The sequence below is a fragment of the Phyllobates terribilis genome, unplaced genomic scaffold, assembly GCF_046119375.1.
Source record: "Phyllobates terribilis strain yellow unplaced genomic scaffold, ASM4611937v1 Scaffold_14__1_contigs__length_39327217, whole genome shotgun sequence".
Lineage (NCBI taxonomy): Eukaryota > Metazoa > Chordata > Amphibia > Anura > Dendrobatidae > Phyllobates > Phyllobates terribilis.
In genome coordinates, this window is record NW_027362774.1 from 5146052 (window position 1) to 5162053 (window position 16002).

Consider the following 16002-nt stretch of genomic DNA (forward strand, 5'->3'; position numbering starts at 1 on the left):
GAAGACCCAATATAAGGGTGGTAGTTGAGACAGGGTTACACTAGACCAGACTAGGAGGTCTCCACTCTCCCCTTTCCCTAGTGTCTGAGCTCCCTTTCCCTCTTCCCTCTATGTCTAAGTCTTTCCCACACCTGGCGTGACAGCACCCCACTATTCATAGCACTGCGTGTACCACTTATATGACAGTCCTATTTTACTATTTTACAGCCCACTGTAATATGAATACTAAAATCCCCCTAATCTGGAGAGGTCTTTCACCCATATAGGAAGAATACACCTCCCTCTCCCCATTATAATGCGGGGGAGGGGAAGTGACAAGTATTCTGGTCAGAAAACAGATCTGACCTCTCTTCCCTTCTTGCTATTACTATCCAGCTTGATTACAGCACGCAGCATACATTAACGTTGAGGGTCACATTGAGGGTCCTTTTTGATTTATTTGCACATTTTCCTACAAAACTCCTAAATAAAACTGAAGAAAATGGAAATATTACATAACAAAGATTCTTCCATCTGGTCGACTTTTCTTCTACAAATCTTGACAGCTTATGTTTTATCGAAACCTGTAAAAGCTTTTCAGCTGCGGGAACATGCTGGAGTTGGCAAGTGATTTTAGGACATTTGATACTATTATTATGTTTTTTTCCATAGAAACATTTCTGATACAGATGATACATATAGGAGGAAGCGAGAAACGGCACATTTCACTAGTGGGATGTAAATAAGTGACAGCTCTTTACTGAAACATGAGCAGATGAACTGTGATTTGGCAGAAGAGACAGATGCCGCGAGCGTGCAGAATGGATTTTTCCATGAGAGTCGACAAACTGACCATAAAGATGTTATACATGACCTAGAAATTATACACACGGCGCCTACGTTTTAAGGGTGCAGAAAACTGGTAGTCTAACTCATCTGTGCAACTTTATGTCATTGATTGTCCCCGTTTCAGCAACATGATGCTTGAAGTCGGCAGACAGTTGTGTCCTTAAAGCCATGCCCTCACCACCACAATTAGCAATGCAGCGTTCCTCTGCTATCCCCTCTCTACTTCGCTCTTTCTCATTAACCCTCGTAGGCGAAAATGTTCTCAAGCAGTGAGAAGTAGTTTAGCCCCTACTATGGATGATAGAAAAGGCATTGTATAAAAAGTATTAACTTATTGGCTTAAAGTATTATTTAGTTTGGAAAGTAGATGAAAAATACAATGAGATGTAAAAAAAATGGTGGATTATGTTCTGCAGGGAATAAAGCAGGGCTGTGACCGCCCTTTGGACAAACCTCTGCCTTGATCACAGACAGACAAAAGAAAATAGAGCTAATCAGATACGCAACATTTCTCTGTCTCTCTCCCTCCTTCTGTCAATGTCTCTTTCATTCCCACTAACGCTCTCTGTCTACATAGTAGGTAAAAAAGTAGAGGACTCCCTTCCTTTACTTTTTCTCTTCCTTCCTCTTTCCTTCTCTTTCTTTCCTTCCTCTTTTCTCTATTTGCTTCCTCCCTTCCCTTCTTTCTATTCCTTACTTTTTTCATTCCTTCCTATCTTGCTTACATTCCTTTCTGAATTTCCTTCCTTCCCTTCCTACCCTTCTTTCCTTAAATTTCCTTCCTTCCTTGCTTTCTTTCCTTTCTTCCACCTTTCGTTTTGTCTTTCTTTTTTTCCTTCCTTCCTTACTTTCTCATGTTTCCTTTCTTCCTTTGTTACTTCCTTCTTTCCTCCCTCCTTCTTTCCTTTCTTTCTTCCATTCTTCCCTCTTTCTGTCTTTCTTTCTTTCCTTCCTTCATTCCCTTCCTTCCTACTTTTCCTTCCTTCTTTTCTTCCTTCCTTCTTACATTTCTTGCTTCCTTCCTTTCTTCTTTCCTTTATTTCTACCATTCTTAGTCCCTTCCTTCTTACTTTTCCTTCCTTTCTTGCTTCTTTCCCTCCTTCATTCCATCCTTCCCTCCCTTCCTACTTTCTCTTCTTTGCCTTATTTCCATTCATTCTCCCCTTTCCTTTCTTTTCTTTTTCTTTTTTTTTTCCTTCCTCCTCCCCAAAAATCCCACAAATTGTGAAATAAGGTAGATCATAGTCCACAGTTCACCTAAGCAGGGGTGTGTCCTGTAGGAAAGAGAACTAAAAAAAAAATTGACGCCAATCCGTAATGTAATATTGTTCCACTTCATTCCTTCACTCACGGGACTTACTCGTGTAAAACTTTCCCTGCTCATTACAGACATCAAAGTCTCTTGTGCCAAGTACATGGCAACAAATAAAATAGCTCATATTTTATACTCCACCTAAGCAGGGGTGTGACCTAAGGAAAGGGGTGTGACCTAAGGAAAGGGGAGTGGCCTATTGGGACACACCCCTGCTTAGTTGAAATTAAAAAACACGATCTACCTTATTAGAAAAGTGATACATTGGTTGTAACAAACTATTCTTTTGCAAAATATCCTTTAAAGTGATGATAGTGTGAACAGAAAATAATTTACTCGAAAGAAAAAAAAACGATCACGGTATTTAAACTTATTCCAAAAGTAAAGCAATTTCCCAGTCTTATAGGCCGATCAGTCTGTAAAAGATGCGTCATTAATTCAGAAGATTTAATTTTTAGAACCTTGTTTATAGGCAAACTCCTCAATTGCCGTTTTTTAACGAATTCTTAAAAAAAAAAAAATCCTTAATGTTCTCGCCAAGAGATTGAGGAATGAATAGGTCTCTATTAACAATGGCGGCCGGCTCATTGGTTAGTACGATCCAATATTCAGGCTGACATATTGAATGACAAATGAGCTGTCAAGAAAATTCAATAACAGCTAAGGTTTTAACTACAATGCCCGCAGAACTCCTAATCTTATGGTCGACTGTTGGCCACCGGCAATTCATTTTCACAAAGTCGCCAAGATGTTATCAGCCGCGCCGCGTCCCGGGGTGAGTTCCTAAAATGCCCGAGTCATCAGTTAAGTTCGGACAGATCTCATTGCGTCGCTTTCGTCGAAAAGGCCCTTGGATCTGCCTCCAGCGCAACGATAACAACTCGGGAAAAAATAACAAAATGATTGGATGCTTTAGAAAATGTCAGATTTACAGTTTATTATGACTTCTTGTATACAGGAAACGGGATTGCAAGATGTGACAAAAAAATAATGCTGAGATGCTTGTAGGGTGAGAATGTAAAAGCGAAGGTCAATTGGGGACAAACGCCGAGAATTCAGATGGAAAAGTAACTTTTGGATTCATCTTTGGATATTGTCTTGTAATGACCTGCGTTGCAATCTGTAGGTATTTGTATAAATCAATTGCAGGGAGACAAGGAGTCAACTTGCATCATTTAAATGGAGAGACAGGAAAAAAGGGTTACGTTTGCTTATATCATTTATTGGGGGGAAACAGGGTGGCGATACTATCTGTGCCTACATAATTTACAAAGAGGAACAGGAAAGCAATACTATCTGTGCCTACATAATTTACAAAGAGGAACAGGAAGGCAATACTATCTGTGCCTACATAATTTACAAAGAGGAACAGGAAGGCAATACTATCTGTGCCTACATAATTTACAAAGAGGAACAGGAAGGCAATACTATCTGTGCCTACATAATTTACAAAGAGGAACAGGAAGCCAATACTATCTGTGCCTACATAATTTACAAAGAGGAACAGGAAGGCAATACTATCTGTGCCTACATAATTTACAAAGAGGAACAGGAAGGCAATACTATCTGTGCCTACGTAATTTACAAAGAGGAACTGGAAGGCAATACTATCTGTGCCTAGATAATTTACAAAGAGGAACAGGAAGGCAATACTATCTGTGCCTACGTAATTTACAAAGAGGAACTGGAAGGCAATACTATCTGTGCCTAGATAATTTACAAAGAGGAACAGGAAGGCAATACTATCTGTGCCTACGTAATTTACAAAGAGGAACAGGAAGGCAATACTATCTGTGCCTACATAATTTACAAAGAGGAACAGGAAGGCAATACTATCTGTGCCTACGTAATTTACAAAGAGGAACTGGAAGGCAATACTATCTGTGCCTAGATAATTTACAAAGAGGAACAGGAAGGCAATACTATCTGTGCCTACATAATTTACAAAGAGCAACAGGAAGGCAATACTATCTGTGCCTACATAATTTACAAAGAGGAACAGGAAGCCAATACTATCTGTGCCTACATAATTTACAAAGAGGAACAGAAAGGCAATGCTATCTGTGCCTACATAATTTACAAAGAGGAACAGAAAGGCAATGCTATCTGTGCCTACATAATTTACAAAGAGGAACAGGAAGGCAATACTATCTGTGCCTACATAATTTACAAAGAGGAATAAGAATGCAATGCTATCTGCCTATCTGTGCCTACATAATTTTCATAGAGACAGGGAGGCAGTACTATCTGCCTATCTGTGCCTACATAATTTTCATAGAGACAGGGAGGCAGTACTATCTGCCTATCTGTGCCTACATAATTTTCATAGAGACAGGGAGGCAGTACTATCTGCCTATCTGTGCCTACATAATTTTCATAGAGACAGGGAGGCAGTACTATCTGCCTATCTGTGCCTACATAATTTTCATAGAGACAGGGAGGCAGTACTATCTGCCTATCTGTGCCTACATAATTTTCATAGAGACAGGGAGGCAGTACAATCTGTTTCTCCATCATTTACAAAGAGGAACAAGAAAGCAATACTATCTGTGCCTACATAATTTTCATAGAGACAGTGAGACAGTATAATCTGTATCTACAGCATTTACAAAGAAGAACAAGAAGGTAACACTATCTGTGCCTTCATAATTTTCATAGAGACAGAAAAGGAGCACAATCTGTACCTATGTAATTTACTGGCAGAAACAGGGAGGTAGTAATATCTGTACCTACATCATTTATAGAGATACACGGTGAAGCAATACTATTTGTGAGAACATAATGTTCATAAAGTGATTGGGAGGCCGTGCCTATTATGTTTACATAATTTTCAGAGAAAGACAAGGAGGTAGTAGTATCTGGACCTGTATCAACAGCCTGTATAAATGGGAAATGGAGAGAAAAGGAGGCAGTACTATCTTTGCCTATCTAAAGTACATGGATATTCAGAGATAGGAAGGCAGTTCTGTTTATAGAAAGGCAGGGCTATCCATGTACACATCATTTTCAGAGAGTGACAAGGAGGCAGTACTACCTGGACCTACATTAAAGACATGAACAGATGAGAAAATGGAGGGAATGGGAGGAAGTACTAACTGTAACTAACTAAATTACAGAGAGAGACAGGCTAGCTGAATTATCTGTGCTTACATTATTTTATTCATACAGGAAAACAGGGAGGCAGTACTATCTGTGCTTTTTATAAATTACATGAATATACAGTTATGTAGAACTATCTGTGCTTACATCATTTTTAAAGAGAAAAAGGGAGGAAATTATATCTGTATTTACATCAACAGAGAGGAAAATGGCACTATCTGTGCCCATCACTTACAGAGAGTAACAGCATACTTTCTGAGATTATATAGTTTGCTTGAAGAGACAGAGAGACAGCACTACATTCATTATTGACAGGGAGAGACGAGAGATGGTGTATATGTGTTTCCATTGCTAACAGGGAGATAAGAGGTGGCAGCACTACCTGTGCCTCTATTATATACAATGAAAACCTGACTGGCGCTACTAATTGTGCCACCAATTGTGCCTTCAACATTGAGTTAAAAGACAGGAAAGCAATACTATCTTTAGCAATGTCTTTTACATGAAGAAACAGGGAGATAGTACTATCTGTGCCTTCCTCATTTCGAATGAGAGAAAGTAATTCTAGGCACTTTTCTCACATATTTTCTAGTGAAATTTTCCATTTTAATCTGGCCATTCTAATATGGGAACAAAATAATAATAATAATAAAAAAAAATCAAACCTAATATAATCTATGCAATTTAATCTAAAAATAAAATAAAAATTAAATAAAGTAAAAAAAAAAAAAATGAAATAAAAAAAAAGAGAAATATCAAATAAATAAAATAACATTTACCGTACCTTAAAAAATATTAATAAAAAAAAAAAGTTTTCCCTGGTGGGTCTTAACTGCAGTCTTGATTTACGGAGGCTCGGCCTGTGGTGAGAGTTACAATTTCATTACTCAAGGATCAGCCACCCTCAATGCGGGCGGCGGCGCTCGCTGAAGGCCGCTCTGCGTCACCGGGAAGGATATTAAATCGTGGGAATTCGACCTCAGAGAGTGAAAATTCAGATCTCGCCGAGCAGATTGTGAAGTAAGCGATTACTCACCAGCAGAGGACGACTTCATACAGAACCCCGCTCACCGGTGATACATTGTATCATTGAGCTCGGTGAAGGTTTCGGAAAGTCGAGCAATGCATAACCTGCGTCCGCCACCGCGACTTAATAATGGCCGTCATTTTATATGCGCCGTCTAATTCGGTTAATTGAGAAATACGTTACAAAATATGATCCTGGCTTATCACCAAGTCCCACATTTCACCTGCAACACAATGTCTCTTATATATTTTAATACAGAAATCCCTTAATCTTTTTTTTTTTTTTTTTGGCGCAGACGTCTTAATTATTTCCAGTAAATATCTTTGAGCTGCTCGGATCATTATACTTTTCTCTCTGTAATTAGTACGTGTTATAGGGAACCCAAGGTGCAGCTTTTTATTACACTTCTTCTCCTTAAAACAAAAAAACTTTCCTGAAACTTTGACACCTGATTGATTCTTTTGTCACGGCATAATATGAAAGGATGGAAATGAAGGAAACAAGTCCATTAAGTAGGGTCACGGATAAATGGGGCGCACGTCATAATCAGTACCGCACATTCAGAGCAGTAGATTACATGCAATTATTAGGCTGTGGATATATCTATGGAATAGTAAAGATATAAGATGATAGATAGATAGATAAATAGGTAGATAGATAGATGGATGGATAGATAGGTAGATAGTCAAAACCCCTTTGAGTGACTAAGATCTGCAGCAAGATCTGGTGGCAGCAACTCAGAAGTTTCAGTTCATGTAGTAAGTTGCAAACTAAACGCTTACGTTTTGATGCTGAAATATAAGACGTCACCTCTACTGATCCAAAAAACAACAAAAAAATCATCTCCAATAGGCCTAAGTTCTGCCTACAGTGAAGCATGGTAGGGGCTCAGTAACGCCTACAGTGCAGCACGGTGGGAGTTCGGTGATGCCTACAGTGAATGGCAGAGACTCTATGTTGCCTACAGTGTGCATGGTGGCGGTTCGATGATGACTACAATGATGCATGGTGGAGGCTTTGTGATGTCTACAGTGCAGCATAACAGCGGCTTAGTGATATTCACAGTGAAGCATGGCAGTGGCTCGTGATGCCTACAGTGAAGCATGGCAGTGGCTCGGTGATGACTACAGTGAAGCATGGTGGTGGCTCCGTGATGACTACAGTAATTGGGTGGATGGATTGATGAATAGATTGTAAAAACCCCTTTGAATAACTATAAAAGACCTGCAGCCTGATCTGGGGGCAGCCGCGCTGAAGTTTCAGTTCATGCGGTAAGTTGCAAACTAAACACTGAAGGTCTTGATGCCTGAAATATAAGACGTCACTTCTACTGACCCAAAAAGTTCCAAAATGTCACCTACAATATGCTCAACACCATATAAATAAGTAACAGAACATCTGGGATTCTGTTCTGTGGAATGATGAAGCAAAACTACAACTTTTCGAACTTATGGATCAGCAATATGTCTGGAGGAGGAAGAATGAAAAATTCACTGAAAATAGTACTCTGCCTTCAGTGAAGCATGGCGGAGGCTCAGTAACACCAGCAGTGCAGCATGACGGGGGCTCAGTGATGCCTGCAGTGAAGCATGGTGGTGGCTTGGTGATATCTACAGTGAAGCATGCCAGTGACTCGTGATGCCTACAGTGAAGCATGGCAGTGGCTCAGTGATGACTACAGTGATGCATGGTAGTGGCTTGGTGATGATTACAGTGAGTGGATGGATGAATGGATAGATAGTCAAAACCCCTTCAAGTGACTATAAAAGACCGGCAGCCAGATCTGGTGGCAGCCATGCTGAAGCTTCAGTTCGTGCAGTAAGTTGCAAACTAAACAATGAAGGTCTTAATGCCTGAAATATAAGATGTCACTTCTACTGACCCAAAAAGTACAAAAATGTTACCTACAATATGCTCAACACCATATAAATAAGTCACAAATTATCTGGGATTCTGCTCTGTGGAATGATAAAGCAAAGCTGCAACTTTTTGGACTTATGGATCAGCAATATGTCTTGAGGAGAAAGAACGAAGAGTTCACTGAAAATAACACTCTGCCTACAGTGAAGCATGGCAGGGGCTCAGTAATGCCTGCAGTGCAGCATGGTGGGGGCTCAGTGATGCCTACAGTGAAGCATGGTGGTTGCTTAGTGATGACTACAGTGAAGCATGGCAGGGGTTCAGTAATGCCTACAGTGAAGCATGGCAGGTGGCTCAATGATAATGACTACAATGATGTATGTGTCACGCAAGGTGTTGGAAAGACTTAGTGCAACACAGAGGGAAGAGGGAAAGAGAGCGCAGACACTAGGGAAAGGGGGAGTGGAGATCTCCTAGTCTGGTCTAGTGTCACCCTGTCTCAACTACTGTTCCTATATTGACTCTTCACCAATCGCCACATGTGTGCCTCGCCCTGACTTTCCCTGGCATATAGCTAAGGCTAGGGAAGGGAGGAGATGAGCACTAGTCGATCTCCACTAAACTCTATAGACAACAAGGGTAGACAAACAGGGAGGGATTGCTTAGCTTTAGACTACTCCAGCCAAATGCGCACACGGCCTCATGCTCCAGAGAGGACAAAGTACTGCTTTTGCTAAAGCCTCACAAGTAGTAATGAATATCGCCGGCACCTCCCTCTCAGACACAACCAGGTATTTATACACTCAGGCCAGAGAGCTAATTAGCCAGAGGGAGGTAGCTGCTGGGTCCTAGAGATAGCCAGCCTCTATGTCTGTAATGCCAAACGTAGAGATCTCCTGTAACCAACTGCAGGGTGACTGTCTGTCACCTCTGACACACGTGTAACAGTATGGCAGTGACTTAGTGATGTCTACTGTGAAGCATAGCAGTAGCTCGGTGATATCGAGAGTGAAGTATGGTGGTGGCTTGGTGATCACTACAATGATGTATGGTGGTGGCTTAGTGATGTCTATAGTGAAGCATAGCGGTGGCTCATGATGCCTACAGTGAAGTATGACGGGGTATTGGTGATATCTACAGTGAAGCATGGCGGTAGCTCGGTGATGACTACATTGAAGCATGGGGGGTTGCTTGTTGATGACTACAGTGAAGCATGTCGGTGGCTCGGTGATGACTAAATTGAAGCATGGCAGTGGCTCGGTGATGACTACAGTGAAGCATGGTGTTGGCTTGATGATGCCTATAGTGAAGCATAGTGGGAGCTCGGTGATGCCTGCAGTGAAGCAAGATGGGAGCTCGGGGATGAATACAGTCAAGCATAGCGGGAGCTCGGTAATGCCTGCAGTGAAACATGAGGGGAGCTCGATGATGACTACAGTGAAGCATAGCGGGAGCTCAGTGATGCCTGCAGCGATGCCTAGTGGGCGCTTGAAGATGCCTGCAGTGAAATATGGCGGTGGCTCAGTGATGTCTACAGAGAAGCATGACAAGGGCTCAGTGATGCTCTGGGGCTACTCTTTTTCCTTTGGTGCTAGAACTCTGCATCGTGTGCAGTGCAAAATGGATTCCCTTGTGTATTAGGAAATTCTAGAAGAAAATGTGATGTCTTTTGTGATGAGCTGAAGCCCAGGCATCCCTGGACCTTCCAATAGGACAATGAACTCCAGCACCTTATAGTCCACCAACGTTTCAGATTCTGGAGTGGCCATCACAGTCGCTTGACCTGACCCCTAAGAAAATCTATGCTGTGATGTGAAGAAGGTGACTTAGATTTTAGTGACCAGGAGGAGGCCATTGCTCAAGAGGACTGGGCTGAGCTTCCTCAAGAAGCTGGTGTGCATCAGATCTGCAGCAGGTTATAACAGCCAGAGGGGTTCTAAGTACTAAAGACTCTGGTCATGAAGTTGGGAATCATTCTGAGACTGCAGAGGTTTCTCTTCTCTTTATTGCAGGACACACAGGTAGCAGAGTTCTTACAGATCCGTAGCCTTGTCATGACCCTGACTCTTCGAAATTTGCATAGTCGTGATTCAGTTTCCGTCCAGCTCATCATGGTGTAATCATCGCCTATTACAGATGACTGGGCGCCGTTTCATCTGACACTCGTGAGCTTGATCTACGGATTGGAAAGTAGGAGATGAAGCCTTTCTATCTGCTTCAAGGAAAATTTGCTCGAAATAGGCCCTTGTTCTAGAATAGGTGTACTCAAAACTCACTTCTGTAGATGCACCAAAAAATGATAAATCACCGTTCAAAGGGTCTCCTCTGCCTGGAATACTAACGCGGCCTCATACATTACTGAGTGAAGCCTAACCATTGTGGAGCGCGCCTCTCCAGCCGGCCCGGCTATGTGACCGTTTTATTAAGCTGCACGGCAAACCTGATAATATACATTCAATCCAGACCATGAAGGCCCAGATCAAAACGTAAAACCCTATAAATGCCAGAGCTGTCAGACGGCACCGAGCCGCGGACATCCAGAAATACTACAAAGCCTGGAGCTCAGCACCGGAAGCCGGGGAAGGGTCACAGCTACAATTACTGAAGGTCGAAAGGACCACCAAGGACAAGGTGATTAGACCGGTCCCATGTACCGAGCCTTATTTACTCCTGCCTATTTTCTTGCATTGCTCCAGCACTACAGCTCTTAGGAGTGCGGGCATGCTGCGAGTTGTAGTTTTGCTATAGCTAATGAACCCCAGGGGTAGGGACATTGCAATAATGGTGTAGGTTGTGCCGGAAACTACCCTTGTTTTTCTCTCTGTCAGCTGCAATCACCAGCAGGTACGGCACCCACTGGTTTCTAATTCATCCATGTTAACAGCTCTAACCCTCCCCCTCTTCCCCAATTCCTTCTACATCTGGAGACGCTGGAAGTTGTAGTGTTCAAACAGGGAGGTTTTTATCTGCATTTTCACAAAGTTTTTTTTTCCCTTGCAGGCTCTATCTCTTAATTTGCAATCCACTCTGAGCTGGGGGGGGGAGACTTGCTGCAATGATCTCTCCCATACATAACACAAAGACATGAGGGATTCCTGCTCGTAATTCACTCTTTTTGAACGTAGAGACAAGTAGCAGCAGCATGGAAGACATTGTACTACAATGCTCAGCAGTCTAGATGTGAATCAGCTTTGCGGAGAGGTAAAAGACTTGTTAGAAAGCTCAGCAAAATCTTTCTCTGCTTGTTTCCTCTCCCTGCTCCTCGCTCCTACTCCATATATAATTGGCTGTGTCACTCATCCCCACAGTGAGCTTGCAGTCTGTCTCGGATGGATTTGAGCTATTTTTTTTTCCAGAGTGGATGACAAGTTTAGGAGGTAGGAGAGAGGGAAGTGGCTCATAAGTGGGGAAGGAAGCAGATTTCTCTGATAACATATATTACAAAGTTTCTTAAATTCACCTGTGCTAATGATTTATAAAATGTTTCAAGATAGGCAATCAATATCAGATCATTGGGGGGTCCAACAACCAATCAGCTCCGCACATTGTGCAGACGCCGTTCTTGGGTACTGCAGCTCAGATCACATTAATTATAATACGAGCTGAGCTGTTGTACCTGAGAACGGCCACTACATGATGTACAGAGATCTGCTGTCCCGACTCTGCACAGCCGGCCACAAAGCGAGCTGCAAATAGCTTATGGTGGGGTTGGCATTCGTCGGACCCCCATCCATCTGATATTGATGACCCATCCTAAGCATAGGTCTTGTACAACCCCTTTAAAAGAGATGCCTTATGATATTTAGCTGTATATTTATATTGTATGATGTTATTAGATAAGCACCGTATCAGCACTGTATGACGTATGACACTAGTATACATGGCAGTATTATACAGGCACTTTATACACTTTTACTTAGGCACTTTACGGCAGTATTATGTGGGCACTGTATGGCAGTATTGTATGGACATAATACCAATATTGTTTAGACATTGTATTACTATTATATTTGGACGTTATGTTATCACTGTATGACACTAGTATACATGGCAGTATTATACAGGCACTTTATACACTTTCACATAGGCCCTTTTTATGGTAGTATTATGTGGGCACTGTATGGCAGTATTGTATGGACATAATACCAATATTGTTTAGACATTACATGAATGCATTATATATGGGTGTTATGTTAGCACTATGTGACACTAGTATACATGGCGGTATTATACAGGCACTTTATACACCTTTACTTAGGCACTTTATGGCAGTATTATGTGGGCACTGTATGGTAGTGTTGTATGGACATAATACCAATATTGTTTACACATTGTATTACTATTATATATGGATGTTATGTTATCACTGTATGACACTAGTATACATGGCGGTATTATATAGGCACTTTATGCACTTTTTCATAGATGTTTTACGGTAGTATTATGTGGGCACTATATGGCAATATTCTTTGCTCATTTTAGAGTGGTGTTATTTAGACACTGTATAACTGTTGTTTGGTTGTGTCAGTATGATCCAATTTTACCCACAAAATACGCCATAGATGTCCCCACCACTGGGACCCCCACCTACCTTGAGAACAGGGGCTCCATCATGTACCCCCAGGAATCGGGGGTGACCACAGATAGGCGGCTCTCTCCTTTCTAAATGCGATCAACAATTGTTGAAGCTCCCACAGACTCTTTTTGTAAGATAAATGCAATTACTAGTGGGGGTGAAGAGGTGACCGGTGCATGGGGGTCCGGACTGTGGCGGTCAGCGCTCACCCAGTGGCCTTATATAGGAGTGTGGAGTATATAGACCCCGGCGTCTCCTATACATCTCCTGTAGCCGGGCGGGCTGACATGCTGCCATAACACACAGATGGATGGGGAGAAACATTTTGCATTTTTTTTCTTAAGCTGATGCTCAGGAAACAGAGAGAAGAGATGATGTATGGCTGCACGTTCTTATCCAAGGAGAGGGAAGCGAGCCATGATTCAGTGTCTTATCCGATGATGGAAACCTTTTAACAGAGGACTGGTGGAGTGGAGTACGGAGCAGCCATCAGACAGGGACAGATGCCACCACCGACACCACAGAGGCCATAGACCCGGCCACGGATGGACCACCAGGAGTCACTGGGACCCCACTGACATAGAGCGGAGGGCCAGGGCGAGTGGTGGGCAGGACTGCCTTCTGTCTAAGGTGTACTGCATCACCCAGCACCATGGCCAATGGCATATACCTTATGATAGGTACTAACATGACAGGTGCATGGACGAGGGAACATTTTCTAGATTTGTCTCAAGGGTTTTCCCGACCCCCTACCTTATCTATATTCCTTGTGCTACATGTGATTGGTCACTGTCTATAGAAATGGATAGTAGTTATGCAAAATCTCTGGAAACTATGTCATGTTAGGTTTATTTTATTTGGATTAACTCCTTTAAGACAAGCTAATCTTGCAATACCCACACTGGCCACTAGAGCTATATTAGAGTCATAGTTACTATTCTTTACAGAAAATGTTTCAGCAGTTTCATTATCATCACAGGTCAGACGTTAATGACTGATGACACCTCTATATACAGCTGAAAACGCAGGATCCACCATTCACAAAAGGTAATATCACAGCTCACCTCCTCCTCCTCCTCCTGTACAATGACTGATAACACCTCTATATACAGCTGATAACACAGGGGACCCACCATTCACAATAGGTGATGTCACAGCTCACCTCCTCCTCCTGTACAATGACTGATAACACCTCTATATACAGCTGATAACACAGGATCCACCATTCACAATACATGATATCACAGCTCACCTCCTCCTTCTGTACAATGGCTGATAACACCTCTACGCTAGATAACACAGGATCCACCATTCACAATAAGTGAGATCACAGCTCACCTCCTCCTCCTCCTATACAATGACTGATAACACCTCTATATACAGCTGAAAACTCAGGATCCACCATTCACAATACATGATATCACAGCTCGCCTCCTACTCCTCTTGTACAATGACTGATAACACCTCTATTCAGTAGATAACACAGGATCCACCATTCACAATAGGTGATGTCACAGCTCACCTCCTCCTCCTGTACAATGACTGATACCACCTCTATATACAGTAGATAACACAGGATCCACCATTCACAATAGGTGATGTCACAGCTCACCTCCTCCTCCTCCTCTACAATGATTGATAACACCTTTATATACAGTAGATAACACAGGATCCACCATTCACAATAGGTGATGTCACAGCTCACCTCCTCCTCCTCCTGTACAATGATTGATAACACCTTTATATACAGTAGATAACACAGGATCCAGCATTCACAATAGTTGATGTCACAGCTCACCCCCTCCCCTGCCTTCCCAAAAACCTTTGCATGCATTCTTTAGATGCTTCAATGCTTCATTGACCAGTGTAAAAATTGCTAATTTCTAATTTCTTTTTACAGACGATAGTAAAAACAAGGGCAAAAAAGGGGAAAAAAAGATCCCCATTATGGTGATTAGTTGGGGTCTCATAATGGGACCCAAAATAGTCCAAAAATTATCCCCCATCCAGTGAACACTCAGCTCGTTGGGAGTTAATGTGTGCGTCTTTGGACGTCTTGTTCTGTTGACATAGACAAGTATTAAGAACCTCTTCGAGTGTCCGGCCACAACAGGGAACCATCATCACAACCGCCGCAGCTCGGAGGATTCGCAGAGCATGAAGATGCCACTTTAAGTGCCCGTGACTGGAGATTAAACAAGTGTCTCTACCTGGGAAGTCATAGATTATGTATGAGCTCCTGCTCATAAGCAGCTGTGTGTGGCGCGGCGCCGATGCAGCAGAGCTGAGCTCTTCACGTGGCGTGGAGCTTGTAATATTCATTCAGATATTTGTGCACTTCTAGTCCAAAACCTGACTGCACCAAGGTGCAGGAAGGTGGCTGTGTCGAAAAGGGAAAGTAGAGGATATAGTTATGGTTCTTTACACAGGGAGGTCTTATACACTAATAGAGGGTCTTAACTCATTGTCTAAGCCACAACTTTCTGCACTAATATTTGTGGAGACACCAGGATCAGTCGGCGCGCTGTCCTCGCTGTCTTTAGAAAGACCACATAGACCAGTGAACGCCCGTACTCCTTCCCCATGGGCAGAACACTACTCAGACAACACAGGATGAGGGTAACACACTCCAGTATGACTTGCTGGACCACCAAAAGTCAACACCATATAATTAGTGATGATCAAGTATGCCTCATTAACCCTTTTGGGGTGCTCGCCGAGTGTTTTGGCGTGCTCGGCATTTCATTCTTCTTCCATTTAAGGGTTATGGTGACCACTGAACTCTTAGGAACCTTGAGTAATGCAGAAATTCTTTTGTAACCTTGGCCAGGTCTGTGCCTTGCCACAATTCTGTCTCTGAGCTCCTTGGGCAGTTCCTTTGCGCTCATGATTCTCATTTGGTCTGACATGCACTGTGAGCTGTGAGGTCTTATATAGACAGGTTTGTGCCTTTCCAAATCAAGTCCTATCAGTTTAATTAAACACAGCTGGACTCCAATGAAGGAGTATAACCATTTCAAGGAGGATCACAAGGAAATAGACAGCATGTGACTTAAATATGAGTGTCTGAGCAAAGGGTCTGAATATTCCTGACCATGTGATATTTCAGTTTTTCTTGTTTAATAAATTTGCAAAAAAATCTACATTTCTGTTTTTTTCAGTCAAGATGGGGTGCAGAGTGGACTTTGATGAGAAAAAAAAATAACTTTTTAGAATTTACCAAATGGCTGCAATGAAACAAAGACTGAAAAATTTAAAGGGGTCTGAACACTTTCCATACCCAGTAGACATACGATGGTG

The 16002-nt window shown here is 42.3% G+C and overlaps 1 long non-coding RNA gene across 1 annotated transcript; it reads left to right on the top strand.

The window, feature by feature from the left end:
* Positions 1-10568: 10568 nt before the first annotated feature.
* On the top strand, positions 10569-13754 carry LOC141175932 (uncharacterized). The gene is made up of 3 exons (XR_012253071.1): positions 10569-10757; positions 11127-11327; positions 13682-13754. It is a non-coding gene; the product is annotated as an uncharacterized lncRNA (long non-coding RNA).
* Positions 13755-16002: the final 2248 nt, after the last annotated feature.